The sequence below is a fragment of the Leuciscus leuciscus genome (genome assembly GCF_965113295.1).
Source record: "Leuciscus leuciscus genome assembly, chromosome: 1".
NCBI lineage: Eukaryota > Metazoa > Chordata > Actinopteri > Cypriniformes > Leuciscidae > Leuciscus > Leuciscus leuciscus.
Window position 1 is genome coordinate 31,411,453 of NC_138725.1, and position 24,512 is coordinate 31,435,964.

A 24,512-nucleotide genomic window follows, 5' to 3' on the forward strand; every position below is an offset into this window, starting at 1 on the left:
TAGCCTACAGGTGGTAACTTGTTCAGTTCATCACTTAGAATAGCCTACAACACTAGAATTTGGCTTATTCAGGGAAGTGCAGGAAATGGTTGAGTATTATTTTAGGTGTAACATCTGTAGGCCTATTTAGTGCCTATCATGTCCATTTATAGTCTTTACACATCAGCTTGTATACTTGTATGGTTAAAAAGCTGCAAATTTCAAGACACTGACGTCACGTCAGGTCGCCACGTGGGTCACCCGTTTGAAAGTTCAAGACGTTCGGATAGACGTTCGGATAGACGTTCGGATAGACGTTCGATCGGTCGTTCGGATGTTTGATTTTGGCACGGAGTACGCACCATAGTACAGAACCGAGAACTGTTTCTTTCGGACACGTTCGACACACTTTCTGCGTTCGAAACCGCATACTCAATGAGTAGGTACTTATTTCAGTAAGTACTTACTTAACGAGCGCTAAAAGAGAAGGTACTTTATAGCCAGATCTCGTTGAGTATGAATGCGAACCGGACATGTTGACGTTATCATGTGACCTACGACGCGTTATCACAAGCACAACAACTTAAAAGATTTGAACGACACGTTTAATTAATCTATTTATCTTGATATTGATTAAACTTGCTCATTTTGTGGTCTTTTTGAAGAAACTGCTGCCCATTTGTTTTGTGAATACATTTAGGGTTGATTTAAGTTCTTATATTTAACCCTACTAATGTGACCCACCGTTTTATCCTTTTATCCGATATTATTTATTTCCCAAATTGTCATCTCTTGAATATGTTGTTAATTTCTTTATTTTACTATATTACCCCAAAACATACAATGATAACAACGATAAATGCTGACCAATACTTAATTATATAACTTTTTACTGAAAATGATCAAATTCAATAAAACAACCAAAATGTAATGTATGTCATATGACATAGCTATGCATGAATACACTCTAGATGTGTATATAGTGAACATACAGGGGCGGACTTTACCATTAGGCAAAGGTCGGCAATTGCCTTGGGCCCCGAGCTAACTTGGGGCCCCCAAAATGCCCTATTAAATGCTTATTTATTTAATTTTTTTAATTATATATTTCTAAAACTCCATTTGCGAAAAATGGCATCAAATCATTAGTGTCGCAGATAGGAGGGGGCCCCCCGCCTCACTACATTGGACTATTCCATTATCTCACTTACTGCGCATCTGCGAAAGTGACAAGGCTGTGCCAAAAAACTGACGGAGAAAAAGAAGTGATTGACAGAGTAAAAATGAAGTGAAGCTAGCTTCCCAAGTGGTGCTGAAAAAAGGAGGAAGCGGGAGGAAAGCAAAAAGTCTGTAAAGGTGCGCGGCGCGAACGATAAACAACACGCAGTAACAGGAGGACTGGGAAATACACAAACAGAGCAAGACGAGTCTGAACCATAGACTGTAAAAAAATAGGTCTAAACGCGAAAATGTAAAGTTTCGAAGTTACCCAAGCGGCTCAAATAAAAGAAAAAAAGTGAAAAGACGCTGATAAGTATTTGGGAACTGCCAAAGATGACAAACTTTTTTACGGCTACTGTAAGATACAGATCAGGAACAATAACGTCCAACGCACAGAAAAATCATGAAGCAAAGAGGACACGGAGATCGACAGACAAAACTGAGCATTTTACTTATGAATCATGATATTGAAAAAAATCTCAGCTCTCAGATTCTGTCAATTCTATTACGAAATTCAAACAATAAATAGCCTACCGTTATGCCGTTTTAATGTGACGTGACAGATTCCTATAACGATACAGTAAAGATACAGTATAACTTACCGAAATGTATATTCCTCATTCATAATATCGATCAATAAGTGTTTTTCAACCGCGGAAAGAGGTAAAACAGCTGGAGAACAATCGTCACATAACATTTACCTCAGGAAAGCCATTTAATTGGCAAAAAAAAAGAGAGTATTATATATATATATATATATATATACTATAGAGAGTATTTGGCTAAATATGTGTAGGCTACTATATTACTTATTTTAACCTTAAATTATACCATCTGATAGGGCTTTTTTTTCTTGAGAAAAAGTAACGCATATCTTGTGAAACGTTACCTAATATTTATCCAAATGAGTCAATATTGAATCAAATCACAAGAATTGAATCGAAATGGTGAAATTTGTCAAGCAAAAAAAAACAAAAAAAAAACAAAAAAAAAAACAGAGCTTACCAGAAATTGTACCATGTAAACATTGTAACATGTTTCTGTTTAGGAGTAAAGAAGTGTAGCTGGGTTTAAAGGGGACGTTTTTTTCTCCTCTCTAACCTTTACTTCCCCGTAGATTAGCTTTACCTGCCTATCCACCATTCAGTCGGTAGGCCTACATCTTTTTTTCGTTCTCTTTTAAAGATTGGATGGGGAGGGGCCCATAGCCTACCTTCGCCTTGGGCCCCCGATTTGCTAAATCCGCCACTGTGAACATACAACACATGAAACAAAGCTTTATTCAAACTACAATCATGTATGTAGGCTACAGGCGCTGAACCCCACATCCTTCTGCCATCTCAACACAGCGGTTCCCATTCTGCGGCTTTATTCTGATGAATCAGCTGACCACCAGAGGTGAGCCGTTCCTTCGTGCCTGAGGTTGTTGCGTGATGTGTTGTGCTTCACAATCTGAGGCAAAAAGAGCAGGTGGAGTGATGGAGGGCAGGAGGAGTGATGGAGGGTCTCGTAAGGGCAGGTGGAGTGATGGAGGGCAGGAGGAGTGATGGAGGGTCTCGTAAGAGCAGGTGGAGTAATGGAGGGACTCATCCATGGCACCATCTCCAGGATTCAGCTTTGGGCTCTTCATCCTAGGTGCTCACACCAGCCTGCTGACATTTTCAGACATTTCTGACATTTTTCCTACAAAAATGCACAAACATAACACAAAAGCAGTCATTTTAACGGCACAATGTCATTTGATTTCAGTATTATTTAGAAGACAAAAACGCTTTTCACAAATGCCACCATCATCTTCCCTTGCAGGTCCTGCTCCACCACAAAAGCTGTGCAGGAAATGCACAGAAATCAAGCATCAGAAAAGTGTTGTAATAGCTCTGTTTGAAATTACAATAATTAAAATAAACTACAACTTAGTTTGGCATGGCTTTGCTCTATCGCTTTTATATTTTATCTTCTATATTTTTATATTTTAGCTCCTTTTATCACCTAATTTTAACTTCAGCAAATCAGCACAGTGCTCAAACGACAAAGTTTGGATTACTACAAAAACGCAGAATTCTTCTACCCGACCAGCTTACATTCCGGGGAAAGGAAAACACAACTGCCTACAAGGTTAAGAGAGAAAATGCCTCTTCTGGAATCTACTTGCTGCACTAACTGCCACAGACTTTTACAAAGGATTGCAGTTCTTGAAACAAAGTTATTTACGAGACCACCAAACCAGACGGAACACACAACAGAGCTTCGTCATGGACACCCTCAGCATATAGCCGGTGAGTCTCATGAAACTAGTGCTCCTCGACAGGTAGAGAAACAAGCCGATCGACTTACAAACCGATGGCACAAACAGGGAGCGAGACCCAAAGGCACTCGAGACATCAGATTGTCACGAGCCTCACATATTACCGCAGTAGCATCCTCTACCCCAGATACAGCTCTGACAAAGATTGCAAACACTGGTCTCCCACCAACACCTATACATCTTGAGAACAGATTTGAAGTACTAATGAATGTAAATGAGGAATCCGCAAACGTGATGAATGTGATCGAACACAGACTGAATCAGCCAGTAGCTAACACTGATGCTAACTGGCGCTCTAGGTTGAGCAGACAGCGGCACTCAGCTCAGAGCGCAGCCGAGGCCAGGACTCTGATAGTGGGGGACTTCTGATGTAAACAGGGAACTTCAGAACATTCTAATGAAACATAAGACTGCAAATCAACTCATCATTCATGTGGGGAAGAATGATATTCATAAAGAGCAGTCAGAACTCCTTAACCCTCTGAGGTCTAAGGGCATTTTTTCACTTTTTCTTCGATTTTACATATCTTATTAAATTCACCTTTTAAAGGCAATTACATATAATAATCCCATGTGTATTATAATCCCATGTGCAATAATAATTGTCTAAAGTGACATTTTGAAAAATCGTTTTTGGTAACGCTTTAGATTACAGCCCGGAAAGTACTGCGTAATTAAAATGAAAGTACAGTGTAACTTTCGGTAATTACAGTGTACCTATAAAGTACTTACGTGTAAGTATAGGGGAACAATACGTAAAGTCTTGGGAATAAAGGTGTAACAACCAGGAAAACACTGCGTAATTAAAACGAAATTACAGTGTAACTTTCGGTAATTACAGTGTACCTATAAAGTACGTACGTGTAAGTATAGGGGAATAATATGTCAAGTTTTGGGAACAAAGGGGTAACAAATTATTTAGGCAAAATATTTAGACTGTAAGTATTCCATGTAGTTACAGGGTAAGTATGACATTGCGGGCTGTAAATTAAAGTGGTGCTTCTTACCCTCTTGTTTCATGTAGTTACAGGGTAAGTACAATAAAAACAGATGTAGGCCTACACACACACAATCTGATATCACTCGGAATTTTTTTTTTGAAAAACAACTTATTTCAAAACAGATTTACAGCACTTTGTTTCTCTTGCTTGGTTTCCTCCTCCTCTTGTTCCTTTTCTTCTTTTTCTTTCTTTCCACTGATGAATCTTAAGAAGGAATCCCATGACATGTCTCTTGCTATTCTTTATTATGTGTTAAAAGAAAATACAGTACAGAAATGCCCTCACCATTTACTCATCTTTTACCCTGATGTCATCCGAGATGTATACAAATTTCCTTCTTCAGATTAACACAAACAAAAGTTTTTAGAAAAATAAATAATCTCTGTAAATTCATAGGCCTATAATGCAAGCTCATGTGTTCCTAAAAGTTGACAACAGCACATACAACAATAACTACAGTAATCCATACGACCCCAATGGATGAATCAATGTCTTCTGAAGTGAAATGATAAGCGTTTGTAAGAAAAATACCAAATATTTAAAAAAATTTAAACTGTGGACTATCGCTTCCGACCAACTGTCACCTGCGCGTTAATGAGAGGGTTGAGTAAGGCTGAATCCCAATTCTCTGTCTTACCCCTTCCCCTACCCCTACCCCTTCGTCTTACCCCTAGCCCTTGTCCCTCGAAACCGAGTGGTAAGCGCTAGGGTTGAAAACATACCCCTATGAAATGAGACGCCACTTGGTTACGTCATCATACATCATACTCCGGCGTCCCTGTGTGATACAGGACAGTATATTGTAACGAGTGGAAATAAGTATGGCCCCTTTAAGAGCTGCGCGCTCTCTGTTGAACAGGCTGTAATGGTATTGTGCCGTGCGACTCGAACAACCCCATGTATGTGGGTCATTTCTGTGTTGATGCTCATTATTCTTGCTTTGTTTTATTGAGTGACGCTGTGGAAGTCAAGGTGGAGCGTGTGGCAGACAGTTGCAGGAGTTTGATTTGTCAATAAATTGCGAGTGAATAATCGCCTCCGTGAGTCTGTCTGGCCTAATACTTCAGCTGCGAGCTATCCTTATTTTGTTTCCCTCCTAACACAACGCGTTACAATATGTTAAGCACGTATCTTTTTCCCGGACATGTCGCCTGGATTTCGGGATCACCCAAAAATGTCCGGGATTCGGCTTTTGCTTTCTGCCGTCGCTATTCATTATGCACAGAGAGTGTTGTTTCAACCGGACTGAATTCATTCAAACCGTTGAATCTGAATGTAGTGTTTAACGTACATGAACGCTAAACAAGTGATCGGTTTATGTGCGTTTTAGCATTGCTTAAATTCCTGTGTTTTTGTATCAGTCGGGATCCGTTTGAAGCTGAATACATGACCTGCAAAGCTGGCACATACGTGTCAGTGTCAAATAATGAAACGTTACACATAATGAATGGCGACTGTAGAAAACAAAAGCCGAATCCCGGACATTAGTCAGAGAAATGCGGGACTGATTGTGCAAACCAGCAATGTATCGTTAGCATAGCCTAGCGTAGCAGACCAGCGATTTTTAAAAACGTTTAAAAACGTTTCAGTTAACAACATGGTTGCAAATATATATGTACATGACTGTGTAGAGTACAAAACACGACTGTCATAATTTTTCAATCAATCATTTAAGCCGAAAATGAGACTTTCTTGATGGTATGCCCGCCTTTGTTGCCGGTTGCGCAGTGCATTCTGGGTACCCCTTGGTTTCAAGTAAGCTCGCGAAAATTCTTGGTTTTAAGGGGTATCTACCCCTTCCCCTTAGCCCTACCCCTTGATCAAAATGAGAATTGGGATAGCCCTTACTCTCACGTGAACGAGCAAAACTAAGGGGAAGGGGTAAGGGGAAGGGGTAAGACAGAGAATTGGGATTCAGCCTAAGTTTACGCTTGAAAATTTAAAGCTTGACGTAAGCGCACCGAAAAACCGAGTGTCGAATTATTATTCGTTTTTTTTAATGTTTTTATTATTGCTCACAACAAAATACAAACAATAACAGATAATACTAATGAAAAACAAACCATGCAGGAGAACAGAGACACCAGTTCTCCCGTGAGTTTCACATCAAACTCCCGCGAGAATGCAATGAACGCTTAAAGCTTCACCAAACGCGAAGCCATTCAAGCCGACCCTATGAAGCCGACTCTCATGCACTCGCTGGTGACAGTTGGTCGGTAGCGAAAAGATGAGTAAATTATGAGAACATTTCTGGGTGTACTGTATTTTCTTTTAATACATAATACAGAATAGAAAAAGACTCCTTCTTAAGATTAGGCTAATCAGTGGAACGATAGGAAAAGAAGAGGAGGACCAAGAGGAGGAGGAAGCCATGCAAGAGAAACAAAAAAGGACAAAACATGCTACTTTCTGTCAGGACTTTAGTATTTGAAATGAAAAGTTGATTTTAAAAAATAATAAAGAATAAGAAGTGTAATATGTTGTAAATCTGTTTTGAAATAAGTTGTTTTTCAAATAAAGGTTTTCCAAGTGATGTCAGATTGTGTGTGTGTAGGCCTACATCTGTTTTTATTGTACTTAACCTGTAACTACATGGAATAAGAGGGTAAGAAGCACCACTTTAATTTACAACCCGCAATGTCATACTTAACCTGTAACTACATAATACTTACAGTCTAAATATTTTGCCTAAATAATTTGTTATTTTCCTGGTTGTTACCCCTTTATTCCCAAAACTTTACATATTATTCCCCTATACTTACACTTATGTACTTTATAGGTACACTGTAATTACCAAAAGTTACACTGTAATTTCGTTTTAATTACGCAGTATTTTCCTGGTTGTTACACCTTTATCTCCAAGACTTTACGTATTGTTCCCCTATACTTACACGTAAGTACTTTATAGGTACACTGTAATTACTAAAAGTTACACTGTACTTTCAATTTAATTACGCAGTACTTTCCGGGCTGTAAAAATACTGTTGTCTGTGACTCTACCTTCACCAAATGTTAGAGGGACTGAGATAAAATAGGACTAAAAAAACTTCCTACTACATATCAAGCTTTATGGGATGTGTGCAAATGAAAAAGTAGCATTACAACAGGTCTTTTTCAAGCAAAACGTTTACTTTGTGAAAAAAAACTCACTACTAACAATATTCACAAAATGTACACATTTTCATGTTTTCTTGTCTACATTACATGTCAGCTTTTCAAATTATTTTTTTCAAACCATAGATGAACTACATATTAGAATATACTATATATTAGGTGGGGGTGCTGGTTGATGCTGGGGGTTACGGGATCTCTTGGCTGGCCGGGCTGGTGATGATGACTGCGGTGTAGGTGGTGACCTGGTGGCAGGCACAGGTGAGGCTGCCTGTGTTATGATAAAATAGTCAATGGCCAAAACATATCGATTCATCACTACAAGAGATAATGTTATTCAAATTGTGAATTGAGGTGAAGAAATATTACATTTGTTATCAAAAGGAGACCACCAAGAACAGCCTACATGCCTACAACGTTACTATTTGTAAGTGTACCTCAGTTTTACACAAGAAAATAACTTTTAAATAAAGTAAACACTTTGCTTAAGGCCTAGTCAATTTGTCAAAGTTCAGATACACAAAGCAGGACAGCGCAGCTTATTTTAGCCAAGATGGTCACAGTGAGCCTAGCACAAAGTGCACCATGCGAACAATGTTTTTATAAAATAAATACGCTTACCTGGATCTCTTCTGTGATCATAATCCTCATCTTCATCAGAAGAAAATCCATCAGGCTCGCCTTTCATCCTCGTCGCTGCTCTCCAAAACCGCCGCAAGTTGGTCTTTCAATGTCAATGTCTTCGCCATTATCTCCCCTTCTTCTTACTTTTCCTCTTCTTTATATATGTTTTTGCCATGTTTTTTTCGCGGACTTTCTCTTTTTTAGCTTGGTATTTTCCTCACTGTGATGAGATGGGAGGGTACTTAGGGATTTCAAACGCATCTATTGGTTGGTTTCACACAAAATGCAGACAGGCAAGCTAGCCCACCAATCACGCAAGGTGAACGGTCATCTTGTCCTCGCTCTTGCTATCTGTGTGAGTCACGTACGATCTCGCGAGAATAAGGACGTTGATGCTGAGAATCTATCGATTACGGCAAAATCAGAATCATTTATGTGTAATGCACAATCGTGGAGATATTAATAGAAACATTTAGTAAACATCAAGTTGACACGCGCGCGTCATCCAACCTCAGGGGGTTAAGAAGGATTTCTTTTTGAAACACTTAAAAAACTGAAAGTTCAGACATTCATCAGTGGACCACTCCCAGCAAGAGGAACAAACAGGTTTTCACGGTTGCTTGGGATTAATACATGGCTGCAAAAAACCTGCAATATAAAAGGAGTAAACTTCATTGACAACTTCAATCTCTTCTGGAGTCAGAGACAACTGTTTCATCAGGATGGCCGCCATCCAAACAAACTTGGCTCAAGAGTGCTAAAGGACAATATCTACTTCTCCCTCAATCATCCTTCTGCAGCGTGTGCCAATCCACTCAATCTGAACGGCACACACACACCTGGACACAGTATGAATGACCACAGGACTTCACTTCAGAATGGACATGATGTTGCCATATCACACAAGGACAATGATAACACCACTGAGCCACAACAACCTCTGCTCATGGACACCATCTCAGCTGAGCCCTGCCCACAGAGCTCACCACAGACAGACACATCAGAACTGCTCCAAGATTCAGCACCCAAGGACGACTTCCTGGAAAACAGCCAGGGAAGCCAGGACAGCATATTACAGCCTCCTATAACACGGGAACAACAGCCCCTTTCACCAGACACTTTTTCCCTCTCGCCAGCAACTCCACTTCTGTGCTTCTCACTGAAAATGGAAGAACTGGTGCATGCTGGAACCAAACTATCCCACTCTTTTGCTGCAAGCCCCCAGATATCAACCAAAAAACGTCAGGCACCGCTACCACCAAAGCCTGCGGGCCCAGCTCACCCTCCCCTGCCTCTGTGAGAGCTCTTCGGCCTCTGCCACAACGCCAGGGCCCACACCCTCCTCCATCTGCTCGAGGTGAGCCAAAAACAACTGATACCAGCTCTCAGTGATATGTGTCGGGTCCCCGCTTTGATAACAGTAACTTTTTCAAATGTTTACAGAACAAGCGGGAACCCAGTGTGCCTGTATCTTTCTCTATTGCTGCTCTATTACAAGATAGAAAGTCTAAGGCCTTCAATAGCCGTACAGCAAACTCAACTAATCTGGTGCCTATTGCACGTCTAACTAAGATTGGTGTAGGGAAAAAAAGTAAGACTGTTAAGTTAGCAATTTTAGGTGAGATTTGGCGTGAAGACGTGATGACGTGATGAGGGGACAGCAAGTGAGATCTAACATGGCGGTACATTGATCTTCCAAACAAACAATTCTCTTTGATATTTCACTTTAAAACTTACGTCAAACTCATCTGTCATATTGGATAACTCATCTCCTTCAACTCTGGATAATCTCTTCACATTCATCAATAATTATTTCTACAACCTGGATGCCATGTCAACACAAAGAGCACTGAAAGAGTTTATGGAAACATCGCTGAAACTCTCCAAACAGACCGTCGATCAAATAACATTCCACCGAGTTCATCGTCTCACCCCTAAAATCAATAAAGCGAACAACCCGGCGCCAATAATAGCCAAATTCGAGCATTACAAGCAGAAAGAGATGATTAAAAGCAGAGGTGAACTCCTAAAAGGATCCAACTTTGGGATGAATGACCAATTCCCTAAGGAAATTCAACAACGAAGGAAAATACTCATCCCTATAATGAAAGACTTTCGCGAAAAAGGAAAGCGAGCCACACTATCAGTGGATAAACTCTATGTTGACGGAACGTTATTTCGTGACCGTAAGATCACTACTTGGCTGTAGGCTATCCTAGCCTTTTCTTTCATCTGCCAGTAATGCACACCCATGGAACTTTAACTCTACTTTAGCTGTCTCTCCAAACATGTTGTTACATAATGTATCAGTTACAAGCTCAAGAAGCACTGCCTTCATTCTTTCTTTTTTATTATATTCTACTCTCTGTTGCTCTTTTCTCTTCCTCTCTATCTATCTTTGCTCTCTCTAAATCTCTCTATATGTTCGATGTTTGTATGTTACTATGTTAAATGTCTTTATGTTACGTCTATTTGTCTCTATGTAATCCCTATACATGTTTTGTATAGACTCAGGCCCACATTTTTTTGTAAACCCAGGATAATCTGGGGACACCATACCAGGTGCACATCCTGTAGTAATTCAATTATGAGAATACTCTATGGCTCTTTACTCTATGATGCAATGGTTGTTTTCTTCAAACCCTATGATTTCGTTCCTTTTAACACACACATAAGCACACACACACACATTGTAGTTATTTCTTTACCCCCTCTTTTTTTTTCTACCCTTAATCTCTCATCCTTTCCCATTTTCAGACCCCACATATATTAATTATACCATGTATATCATACACTTATGTAGAACATACACTTATGCACCCACTTAAACTGATAACATGGAACATACGTGGCTTTCACACTCAATCCAAAAGAATCAAAGTAATCAATCACCTCACAAAGCTGAAGGCTGACGTATGCTTCTTACAAGAAACACATTTAACTGAAACTGAAATCCCATTTCTTAAACTTATGCAATTTGATAAAATATTTTCATCTACCTTTAATAGCAAACAAAGAGGTGTCTCAATTTTGATAAACAAAAACATCCCTTTCATTCTCAATTCATCAGTTAGTGACCCAAATGGAAGATTTATCATCATTAATGTTACAATTAGTCACACAACTCTCACATTAGTTAACATCTATGCACCAAATAATGATGATCCTTCCTTTTTCAATAACCTCTTTTCTCTCCTTCTCAATTCCTCAAATCTCATATTAGCTGGGGATTTTAACACTGTCCTTAATCCCTCATTGGATCGCTCTGGTAATCATAATAAAACACGGATCTGGCACTCATCAGAAATAATTAAACAATACATGACTGACTATGGTCTTGGTGATACTTGGAGAACAAGGAATCCATTTCTAAGAGAATATTCATTCACATCTTCTGTTCACCAATCCTCCTCAAGAATAGATTTTTTTCTGGTCAGTAACTCCCTTTTTCAGCAAATCTCAGAGAACACGATTAACCCTATTGTTATTAGTGACCATGCACCTGTCTCTTTATCCATATCGTTGCAATCAAATTTCAAACCTTCTGCTAGATGGCGTCTAAATACGTCTCTCCTAGAGGACAAGGATTTCAACACATTAATTAGAAGAGAGTGGGCATCCTTTCTGGAGATGAATGATTCTCCAGAGATCTCCCCATCTATACTTTGGGAAACCGGTAAGACCGTCATCAGAGGTATAATCATATCATATTCTGCACACAGGAAAAAGCAACAAAATAAATTGGAAAATACATTAGAACAGAAAATCAAACACTTGACGAACCAATTATCTCACAACCCTTCAGATGACATACAAACCGAATTAAAACATTCACAAAGACAACTGGATAGTATCATTCAAAGGAAGACACAGTTCTGCATCCAGCAACTCAAATATGAACAATTTTATTTCAGCAATAAAGCAGGAAAATTCTTAGCTAATATGCTACAACATCAGAAAGATAAATCAGTTATTCCATCTATTCTCGACCCCACAGGTAAACCAACCCAGGATCCGCACGAAATAAATTACAGCTTCAGACATTTTTACAGTGACCTGTATTCTGCCGGTAATCAACCCACTCAAACTGAAATAGATCACTTTCTCAACTCTGTCCACCTTCCCTCATTATCCAAGGATCAATCACATTTGTTAGATCAACCAATTACAGTTGAAGAACTCTTCAAAGCACTCGAAAATATGCCAAATAACAAATCACCTGGATTCGATGGATTACCGGCAGAATTTTACAAGCATTTTTGGGATATCTTATCACCATTATTCATCCGATTAACTGCTGATATTAAAAATACTTCATCCATACCAACACATATGAACACAGCTGTTATCACCCTTTTATTAAAACCCAATAAAGATCCAACCTATCCATCTAGTTACCGCCCTCTATCTTTGATTAACACAGATCTTAAAATTATCACAAAAACTTTACCCACAAGAATAGAAACAGTTATGTCCACTATAATTCACCCGGATCAGACAGGATTCATAAAGAACAGGTATGCCTCTGATAACATCCGTAGACTCTTCAATCTAATTGACATATCACAAAAACAGCAGAATAACACCATCATTGTGTCGCTGGATGCAGAAAAAGCATTTGACAAAGTTAACTGGACCTTCCTTCTCACCACCGTCCACAGATTTGGCTTTGGAGAATCATTCATCCATTGGATAAGAACACTATACACCTCACCTAGAGCTTCTGTTGTCACCAATGGGATCACTTCACAAAGCTTCACACTGCACCAAGGAACCATAGACAGTATATAAAATGGACACAGCGACCCCATAGGTTTCCAACGGAGAAAAGTGAAGCAAATTAGAAGCACTCATTTCCTGATTGCCGAGCGAACTGCGCAGCCTGTCTGACAGTTGTAAGTCTTCTAGTAGCTGTGCCAAGAGAAATCTGAATCATTCCCTTCCGAAACTTGCAGAGACGGAGAGCGTGAGTAGGAGCTGTCCATGAGCTAGGAGCAGGAGCAACTTTATGACTCTCTATGGGCTTCTCCCTTGACTTTATCGGACTTTATGCCTCCACGTCCCCCCGATTGACTGCGAGCTTCTCCTCCTGTCTATACGGTAATTTCCAGAGAGTCGAGTGGTTATGACGCAATCGTTAGCCTGTTTTTACAAAAACTGCTTCTACGGGGCCATAACGTAAGATACAAGGTAATGGAGCATTTTATACATTGTCGTGTTTCTTTAGAAATAAATAATGGACAAATGGAGTCTTTAAACGCCTCAGATGTAAAGTTATTCGCTGTCAAAGTGACGCCAAAATGAATGGGAGTCAATGGGATGCTAACAGCAGGTGAAGGCTTGTTAGCCAATGGCGGCCGCCGGGGGTGGTACGGAAATCGAGAGCTCGATTACCCCCCTGCAAGGAACCAGGCAAGGATGCCCACTCTCTCCATCCCTATTCGCCATATTTATTGAACCACTAGCAGCAGCAATACGACAGAATAATAAAATTCAAGGTATCCAAAATTCCAATTCAGAACACAAAGTTAGTCTTTATGCCGATGATCTGTTACAGTATCAACAATCTCCTTGTGCCTCACTTCAAGAAACCTTCAATGTTATTAATAATCTCCAACTACACACTGTAAATGATTTCTGTTGTTTTCACAGTATTATTGCTGTATTTTCAGTGAAAGTTTACTGTAGAAACAGTTTACAGTAAGTTGCTGTCAATTTTATAGCTTTTACATTATTTTTGCCGTATTTCCAGCTTTGTCACCGTATAACTATTTACAGGAAAGTTGCTGTCAATTTATGCCTTTCTTTGGTGGGGGGAAGAAAATAATTACAGTAATTCTTATACTCCTGTTAAATTGATGACAGTATATTCCAACAGACAAGCCCGACAGAGGACATTTTTTGGTTTATTGAGGTTATTTCAGCTTAGGAATTTTATAATACATCGTTTCATAAGGTAACCCATATATTAAGGCATTTAGAATATAGTTAAAAAAAGTTTAAGTTTGCTTGAGTGTTTTTTCTTCTTTTTTTTCTTTATGGTTGCCAGATTTTGTCAAAAACCCAACTAATCTCAAAGGTTATTATAGCCTAAAATGTTTGAATGGGAGATGTAGTCCCATCCAATGATCAATAATATAGGCAATATAAAATAGATAGAAATCGATTTCCATGATTTAGTATTATTATTGTTATTTTGCTTTAGATTTACACACTTAATTAGGCTACATAAAGAGCGAATCGCACGGGATATACACCTGGCAACCAATTATCTAACCGTCAGCCGTCAAACTCGAATTTTCCATTTCATCCTGACTGACTTCTAGGACGGAGCACGCAGAACCAGCAAGAACTAGCCAGGTAAGATGTAAAATTGTATTCAAAATCTTAAAAATTTGTATTTCTAAATGTTCCACCACTACAAATGTGAAGATATTCGTTTTACCATTAACTGTTAAGTATCCTAATCGTGGTGAGTTTGAAAGGTAAAGTTAAGGTAACGTTAGCTTTTTAACGCGAACATTCTAGCCAGTTAGCCAAATACTAGTTATCACAAGGTTTGATGTTAATGTCAGTTATTATTTTCAAGTTTAGAACAAAGTAATCGAAATGTTCTTGTTTCTGAACACGTGTGTGTAACTTAACGTTAACGTTACACCGTGTGCGTTGTAACGACTATGGCTCGATGGTGTGAGCTTCAAAGACATTACTGACATTCCGATCTCAACAGAAAACCCGCTCTGAACACACACACACGTACACACACACACACACACACACGAAAGCCACTAAAGTGCAACGTCATGCAGAAATATGGCTCTTGAATGTATACCTTCCGATATGTATGTGTGTGATTAGCTTTGCCTTATAATAGAGGTGTGTTTTGCTAGAGTAAAATCTTTAATTCTGAAGATTCATTGAAAGAATATTCACTCCATAGTGTTGTAACCCTAACTCAGACCATAAAACTTTACGACCCAAGCCTCAAAGGCATTCCAGAACACACACACACACACACACACACACACACACACTCTGGAACTTTGGAAACAGATATTCTTCCACATAACAAGCCACTGAATGTTGATATGTATTCCTATGTTTCTCAAAGTGTCGTCACTTGCCGTAACGGAAACACTGACAACTTTATTGTGTGTTTAATCAAACTTTATTTGTGTGTAATTATGCATATAAGTGTAACGTTATGTGTCCCCAATCTTTACCTGTCATAATTAATATCTCTGTAATCCTCTCCCTCTCACGGAGACGAATCTTGACTGCAAGGTACAATAATATGCATTTGATTCCAGGAAATATCATATTTCTAAGTATGAATCCTTTCCCTCATAAGACATATGGTAAAAGGGGGCGTGTTTTTCTTCACACAAAGAAGACTTCTTCCCGCTACAAATCAGAAGTGTTGATTCGCTCTGTCCCCAAAACAGGGCGTAAACAGATGTCTGTTAAAAGGAAGATTCTCTCTTCTCTTCTCTCTCATCCTTCCGCTTCCAACTCATCCAACTTCTCTGGACCCTCCTCCCCGGCGCAGCGCTTCTCCAAGGAACATCTGAAGGAGGCCCTGGCCTTCTCCATCGAACGAACCCATGTTCCAGTCGTAGCTGCCGGTCTCTGCAACTAAGATTTCCAGCCTCTCCCATCCCGGGAGACGAATCTGAACTTTCTCGGTAACATCACATTCAGTGAGCCTTTCAAGCTTCCCGCGACACCGGAAGACGCAGCAGAAACAGGACACCATCCTCGCTTCTTGCATCAGCTTCAGCCTGACCAAAAAGAGCACTCGCAAGTATATTGATTCCTATAAAAGCTGTTCCAGGTGTCTAGGTCTTAGGTCTGTGGACTAAGTTACCCTCTATCTTCCCTCTATATCTTTCTTTCTTTCATTTCATGTTTTTGTGTTCGGTTAAATGTTTATTGGTTTGTTTGCATTTTTACGTACGTTTATGTTTGTAGTTTATATAATCTCTAGTGTGTGCCATTTTATTAATAAACCCATTTATACTTTTAATTGTCTCTGTGTTTGAAAACCCACCTTATAAAAGTCAATGAAACTTCAAGATCTAAGCTACAAGCTCGATATTGACTACCTTGAGTAGTTTTAATTCATAAACTCAGAAAGTTTGATATTCGCGGCCAGAAGATAAAACTTTCGTGGAGTTTAAAAGGGATACCCCTTCTTAACTGTAATGATCAGACAGTACAGAACAAGGTAATCTCGAAAATTGATAAAATAAATGTACATGCGACTTATGAATTATGACCATGCGTTATAAATATTAATATTCCCTATATTCTTGAGCTAATTCACATTTACCCCGAGTCGTTTACGTTACATTTATTATGGTGGAGAATCCAAAAGCAGTTTCAAACTTTGTTTGGTGGACAAATTCAGTTTCAGTTGAATGTGTATTATGGCTATTTAATAATTGTACGCGCGTTTTGAAGTGTGAGATAAGTCGCCAAGGCGAACTCACCCAGCTGATCGCGGGCACAAAGCCAGCCCAGCTCTGCTAAAACTGCAGTCCATGACATTACATCTGTCTCTGTAAAGACGAAGCAAAACTCTTTGCAGTTGATACATGTAACATGATTTAAACCGACTAAATGAAGACGAAGGATCTCTTTTAGGACGAAGACGTAAATCTGATAGTTTTTCAGTCGTAATAGGCCTTATGATATACAATACGTTAACGATAACTCCTGGTCAGAAATTGGCCTCGCGATCCAATTTCGTAAACCTACGCAAAAATCATAAAAGTGCTATTTTGATTAATGCTTATGGGAGATGAGCAGATGATAAGTCCGGCTCACAGCTGTTCTGATGCCTGGTGTGCTCACAGCTTAAGTAAATAGATGTTCAACGCCTGTTTGCTCACAGTTTCTAGTGATTTAAAACACGAAGTTTTAATGCCTGTTGTTATGTAAACCGTTTTATATGTATAATATGTAATTGGAGGCCAGTTTTATGAATTAAGAAAACGGATGATAATCCCTGTTCTCCTTCTTTAAACCGTCTCATGTGTATAATATATAATGTGTAAATTGGAGACCAGTTTATGAATTAAGAAAAGATGATAATCCCTGTTCTTATTCTAAAACCGTCTCAATGTGTAATGCATAATGTGTAATTCCTGTTAGTCACATGTTGTGAAACTCGCGTCAGTCTTCCGCATGCAACAGAAGCGCAAAACACCACGTGATTCCCAAAAAAAAAATCTGCTGAATTACGCCACTGACCGACACTAGAGGGCAGCCTCTAGGTCTGGGGCAGTTCTCAAATTACGCGCCCCCAACCGACGTCATCCTGCGTGAGCGTCGCCTCCCACTGACGTCAGCCTGCGCGAGCGCAACTACGCCATCTCGTGGCGTTCTAAGATAATACTTGCTTTCAATTTCTTTTTCTCTCTGCATTCATTTTTCTCTCTCAAATACTTAACTGCATTCAAGCTTAGCTTATGCTGATATTATTTGGAGTTAGACAATTCCTTTTTCTGTTTTCGACGGTCACACTTTAAGTTAAGTTCGAAAAAAAAAGGAAAACTTTTCGAATTAAAAACTTAGATTCGATTCACTCAGTTCATTGATAGGTCCGCCTAGGAAGAAGCACGCCACCGTGTGGCGATCTTGGGTCGACTTATCAATATCTGTTTAACCCCCAGTCTGCAATTGAAGTGTCTCCTTGCTCCCCTTTTCGTTTGATTATTTTTATGATCCATACTAATAACCTCAGTGTTATTGTAAGGATTATAGGAAGTCATTCTGAATTTCAGTTTTGATTATTTTTAGTATTGATACATCACTGTTATCATTCTAATTTTCTTTCCTTCCTTATTATTATTATTTTGGACCTCTCATTGCATGCTTATTTGAATTTTAATTTAAACAAGTTTGCATTTTTCAAATTGTGTCTATTCAACCAGGTGGACCACTGAGAGGAAACACGGCCCTCACCCTTGTGGCACAAACCCACTGCCGGGGCCTTTTCCTCTGCCTGCGTCTCAAACCTGTGTTGTTTATTCAAATTTTATTTCATTGATAATTATTTTTCTCTTCCCTCTTTCTCCAGTCTCTCCAAGGGGGGGGGGGGGGGGGGGGTAGGTTATTCTGATAATTACAACCAATTATCGTAATTTCCTTTGTTGTATCATTATTTTAGTAAAGCCTTTGCCTCTGACTCCTGCATACCTATTTACTCAATTTGATGAAACCAGAGAGCCTTAATTTACTTTAAGTCTAACATTGTAATCCCTCATTGTGTATCTATTGGCAGGACTCAGTCAGTGCACTGTGGTGAATGAGACGTCATCACTGGTTGGTTTCCGGTGGGCGGGGATCATCTGTCCGACGTTACTGACACTGCACTCCTTCTGGTGTTGGGACCGTCGGAGGGTCTGACCGCGCCCGCTGGTTTCCACCTGGATGACCTCTATTCACCCCAGGTGAACTAAAATTTGATAGAACCCATCCACTTATTAGGAACCACAGAATACTAGCTATTCCTTCGGGTGTATTTTAAGTGCTTGGACTCACCTTTCTCTCTCTAAGACACACTTTCTTTCGAGGTCCTGTCCCGATAACCCACGCATCTCCTGGCCCGATCAGGAACTCTCGCAGTGTTAATAAGGCTTAGGCCTCTTTATTTTATTTTATTTTATCTTATTTGATTTATTTTCCTTAAATAACGCTCCCCGTGTTATTGTTTGTGACATTTCATTGCAGACCAATTCACTTCCTTGTGTTGTGTTTCCCTCTGATTTTCCCTACCTTCAACCTTGTCTCTTTCTCCACTCTGTTGTGATTTGTTTCTTTCATTTCACTTAGACACAGAACCTAAGAGAGACCCCAGGAAAAGCTGAATAATAGAGTGACGATCAAAGCGGGCGTCGCTAAAACGACCCCCAGGCTACCGCCTGTCCAAATTTCTATTGTGGGTTTCATCCATACCCACGAAATTGGCTCAGCTAACTGTCGGCATCAGTTAGCCCCGAAATTCTCATAAACGGCATAGCCCGTATGAGTATAGCTCATTTGACCCTAAAACAAACTTGCATTTTGTCTCTTTTTGTGTGTGCTGTGCTTCTCTCGCCAACAGTAAGCCGAGATGTCGAGCTCACCCTGTCCTGCAGTCCGCTGGGACGACCTTGAGGCATGGCTGAGGGACATAACAAAGACCGTGCTGCCCCAGGACCCACATCGCTCGAGCCAAGAGCAACGGGACACAGACCTGAGCCAGTTCGAGCCCCATGATCCAGCCCAGACATACAGCCACGAGCAGCTGTCCAAAATCTTCGGAAACCTCGCACTCAAACTCGTCGCCAGGGCCCGGGACAGCGAAAGGAGCAACGCCGACCTGCAGCAAAAGACAGCCGCACTACAGCTCCAGGCCACAGAAGCCCGGAAGGACCGAGCCCACACACAGAGTCGGCTAGACCAGCTAATCTTCCTGACCGAGGAAGAGGACGAGACGGACACAACGCTACAACAGGAAGTTGAAAGACTTCAAAATGCCCTGGACGATCTTTGTCGGCACACAGACCTTACCACAGAGAATCAACACCGTTCCAGGCCAGCAGGTGGCAGCACGACGGTGACGGTGCTCATCCAAAGCGTCGGACCGACCGCTCAGAAAGATTCTGGAACCAGCATCACCCGCCGTCCAGAACTCCAAGCCCAGACCGTCGAACCTGTAACAACTCTCTCCAGAACACTGGTGAGGCAGAGTCTTCTTACATCACAGATGAAGACAGTGCAGCCACGTCTGACACAGACACAGAAAACGAACACTGACACCTACTGCTTCAAGGTCCTGACTGACCTGCAGTTGAGTAACCAAACCAATGTCTGCGCCACATACAGACAACCCACCCACCCACCCTAACCATTGCAGTGATTACACAGCACAAACGAACTTTACCAACTACACTGCACGCCTCAGAGCCGCTAAAACGCTACCTCCGCTGTGTACAAAGAAAGTCATGCGGGCCTCTGATGAACAGACTTTTCCTATGCCACCACTTACCCCTCCACCACCCTCGCAGGCCATCCGAGCTCACTGACAACCAGTGCCTCAGACAGCTGTCTGCCACCACGCACATGTTGCGTTCACAAGACTTCAATACGCATTGTGCACCTGTTGCCATCACAGCGCCACAGCTCGTAAAGCCACAAAGCACAAGGGGGGGGGGCAGGCGTAACAATGACGCCACATGTGCCAAAAAGCCATGCATGGGACATCAAAGCATGTGGCATACCAACCTCAGCGAACCAAAAAGACTGTCCTAAACCAACTAAGGACCTCCATCGCTGGAATTTTTTTTTTTTTTCTCTCCTTCTCTCTCTCTCTCTCCCTATCGCCTCTAACAGGATGCAGGCCGCAGTGGTTCGCGAGAAAGCAGCCACACTCACCAGGTCTGGCATCCGGCATCGCACGGAGAGAGCAACCCTGAGTCCTGAACACCAAGGCAGGACTCGCACTCAACACAGTCCCTCCAAGCATGGGCAACCGCCCAGCCTGAATACCTCACCTGTGTCCGTACCTGGACCCCAGATGACACTGTGCGGTGCACCTCCACGGTAACCAACCACGCCCTGACTCCCGTCTTGGCTTTCACCCTGTACCAGACCCTACCAAATGTGAGCAGCCACAGCAAAGCTCACAAAGCCGTGTCTGGTGGTTTCCTATGGAACCGCAAAAAGGGGGTCCCGATCCGGGGCTCGCCTAAACCTCATTTGACCTGAGTCCTCAGTCATCAGCCGCTTGCCATCGACCATTGCGCTAATTTGTTGTTCGATAAAGTCCTTCCGAGGTCTTTATCTAACAAAAAGGGGGATATGTAACGACTATGGCTCGATGGTGTGAGCTTCAAAGACATTACTGACATTCCGATCTCAACAGAAAACCCGCTCTGAACACACACACACGTACACACACACACACACACACACGAAAGCCACTAAAGTGCAACGTCATGCAGAAATATGGCTCTTGAATGTATACCTTCCGATATGTATGTGTGTGATTAGCTTTGCCTTATAATAGAGGTGTGTTTTGCTAGAGTAAAATCTTTAATTCTGAAGATTCATTGAAAGAATATTCACTCCATAGTGTTGTAACCCTAACTCAGACCATAAAACTTTACGACCCAAGCCTCAAAGGCATTCCAGAACACACACACACACACACACACACACACACACACTCTGGAACTTTGGAAACAGATATTCTTCCACATAACAAGCCACTGAATGTTGATATGTATTCCTATGTTTCTCAAAGTGTCGTCACTTGCCGTAACGGAAACACTGACAACTTTATTGTGTGTTTAATCAAACTTTATTTGTGTGTAATTATGCATATAAGTGTAACGTTATGTGTCCCCAATCTTTACCTGTCATAATTAATATCTCTGTAATCCTCTCCCTCTCACGGAGACGAATCTTGACTGCAAGGTACAATAATATGCATTTGATTCCAGGAAATATCATATTTCTAAGTATGAATCCTTTCCCTCATAAGACATATGGTAAAAGGGGGCGTGTTTTTCTTCACACAAAGAAGACTTCTTCCCGCTACAAATCAGAAGTGTTGATTCGCTCTGTCCCCAAAACAGGGCGTAAACAGATGTCTGTTAAAAGGAAGATTCTCTCTTCTCTTCTCTCTCATCCTTCCGCTTCCAACTCATCCAACTTCTCTGGACCCTCCTCCCCGGCGCAGCGCTTCTCCAAGGAACATCTGAAGGAGGCCCTGGCCTTCTCCATCGAACGAACCCATGTTCCAGTCGTAGCTGCCGGTCTCTGCAACTAAGATTTCCAGCCTCTCCCATCCCGGGAGACGAATCTGAACTTTCTCGGTAACATCACATTCAGTGAGCCTTTCAAGCTTCCCGCGACACCGGAAGACGCAGCAGAAACAGGACACCATCCTCGCTTCTTGCATCAGCTTCAGCCTGACCAAAAAGAGCACTCGCAAGTATATTGATTCCTATAAAAGCTGTTCCAGGTGTCTAGGTCTTAGGTCTGTGGACTAAGTTACCCTCTATCTTCCCTCTATATCTTTCTTTCTTTCATTTCATGTTTTTGTGTTCGGTTAAATGTTTATTGGTTTGTTTGCATTTTTACGTACGTTTATGTTTGTAGTTTATATAATCTCTAGTGTGTGCCATTTTATTAATAAACCCATTTATACTTTTAATTGTCTCTGTGTTTGAAAACCCACCTTATAAAAGTCAATGAAACTTCAAGATCTAAGCTACAAGCTCGATATTGACTACCTTGAGTAGTTTTAATTCATAAACTCAGAAAGTTTGATATTCGCGGCCAGAAGATAAAACTTTCGTGGAGTTTAAAAGGGATACCCCTTCTTAACTGTAATGATCAGACAGTACAGAACAAGGTAATCTCGAAAATTGATAAAATAAATGTACATGCGACTTATGAATTATGACCATGCGTTATAAATATTAATATTCCCTATATTCTTGAGCTAATTCACATTTACCCCGAGTCGTTTACGTTACAGCGTGTTGCCTGTCGCGATCAAGGCCTCATACAACAATATGTTAACATAACGTTATAACTTATAACATAACCCTACCGGTAAGTTATGTTCTACACTAATTGAATGGACAACCACAGTGTTATTAGTCATATTATACATTTTATAACGTCAGTACGATGCACACTTAAAGTGAATACACAAGCAGTGAAAGTCCCGCCGAATGAATTCCCGCGTATCGGCATTTCAGTTATTGAATAATGCACTAAAATTCATAAAAGTAATCTCTCTGTGTACGTCTATGCAGTGTTGAATATGTTTTTCATTTCTTTCAGCGTGTACAGTTGTTCGAGATTGCAGTGTGCTGAGGATGAGTTTTGCTCCTTCATTAAAAACAGAGGTAAGTCATTTTCAGTTATTGAATAATGCACTAAAATTCATAAAAGTAATCTCTCTGTGTACGTCTATGCAGTGTTGAATATGTTTTTCATTTCTTTAAGCGTGTGCAGTTGTTCGAGATTGCAGCGTGCTGAGGATGAGTTTCGCGCTTTGCTTGGCCCTGCCAAGTCTGGAGTGTTTCTAGTTTAATGAATTAAATTTTAATAAAGAATTTTAAACTGACTTCTGTGTGTTGTCATAATTGACGTAACATCTAAAAATCAGTAATGTAACTGTGTGAAATATTTTTTGCATACACAACTTTAGCTTCCATTCTTTTTTTAAGTGTGTAACAGATTGTAGTTGGTTACAGTATATGTTGTGTATATAAAAATACCATAATCAATTATACTGCATAGTAACTTTACAGTATTTTAAAATACAGTGCAAAAACAAGCACTGTAATTAATTTTACAGTATAAAAATGCTGTAAGTTATTATACGGTATGCTGTGAAGTACTGTTGTCAGATTTACAGTAATTTTACCGTGGAATAAAATACTGAAGCTTGCTGGATATTTGTTGCCAGTAAGTTACTGTTGATTTTACGTTAAATTTTTTACAGTGCACAGTTAACTGGAATAAATCAACGATATTACCCTTATCCGAAAACAGCTGGGACTCTGCAGTCCAAGATCCCACCTTTCCCCTTAACACTGGCAAAATCAAATATTTGGGTATTGTGATTTCCGCCAGGCTGTCAGAGCTCTTTAACCTTAATCATATTCCATTATTACGAAAGATTGAAGATGACTATAAACGCTGGAACAAACTCCCGCTTACTCTAACTGGTAGAATAGCAACAGTCAAAATGAAGACCCTCCCTCAAATTAATTATCTCTTTTCAATGATTCCGACTACTCCCACTGACCATTGGTTCAAAACTCTAGACTCACTTACAACTCACTTTTATTGGAAAAACAAACCTTCAAGAATCACACTTGCCACTCTACAAAATTCCAAACAGCAAGGTGGTCTAGAAGCTCCAAACTTCCACCATTACTTTCTTGCAAATCAGTTACAATATCTCCTTAAATGGACACAAAAGCAAAATTCCCACTCGTGGTTAGCATTAGAACAAAATCCCCATCTCAATTGCAGATTTACCATTTTTACCACAAACAGTCAAAAAAATTGACTTTTTCAAATACATCACTATTAGCACCACTCTGACAGCCTGGTGGAAAACTAACAGAATCACTAAATCGACCATAACACCTTGTAGACTCACCCCCATATGGCACAATCCTGACTTCCTACTATGTAAGACACCAATCCACTTCCCCAAATGGGAATCTAAAGGTATCACCCCACCTCCACCA

The 24,512-nt window shown here is 40.4% G+C and overlaps 1 long non-coding RNA gene across 1 annotated transcript; it reads left to right on the forward strand.

Annotated features, from left to right (window-relative positions):
- The first annotated feature begins 14,480 nt into the window (after positions 1–14,480).
- Positions 14,481–23,374, forward strand: LOC309487463. Its single transcript, XR_014201861.1, has 2 exons — positions 14,481–14,892; positions 22,778–23,374. It is a non-coding gene; the product is annotated as an uncharacterized lncRNA (long non-coding RNA).
- Positions 23,375–24,512: the final 1,138 nt, after the last annotated feature.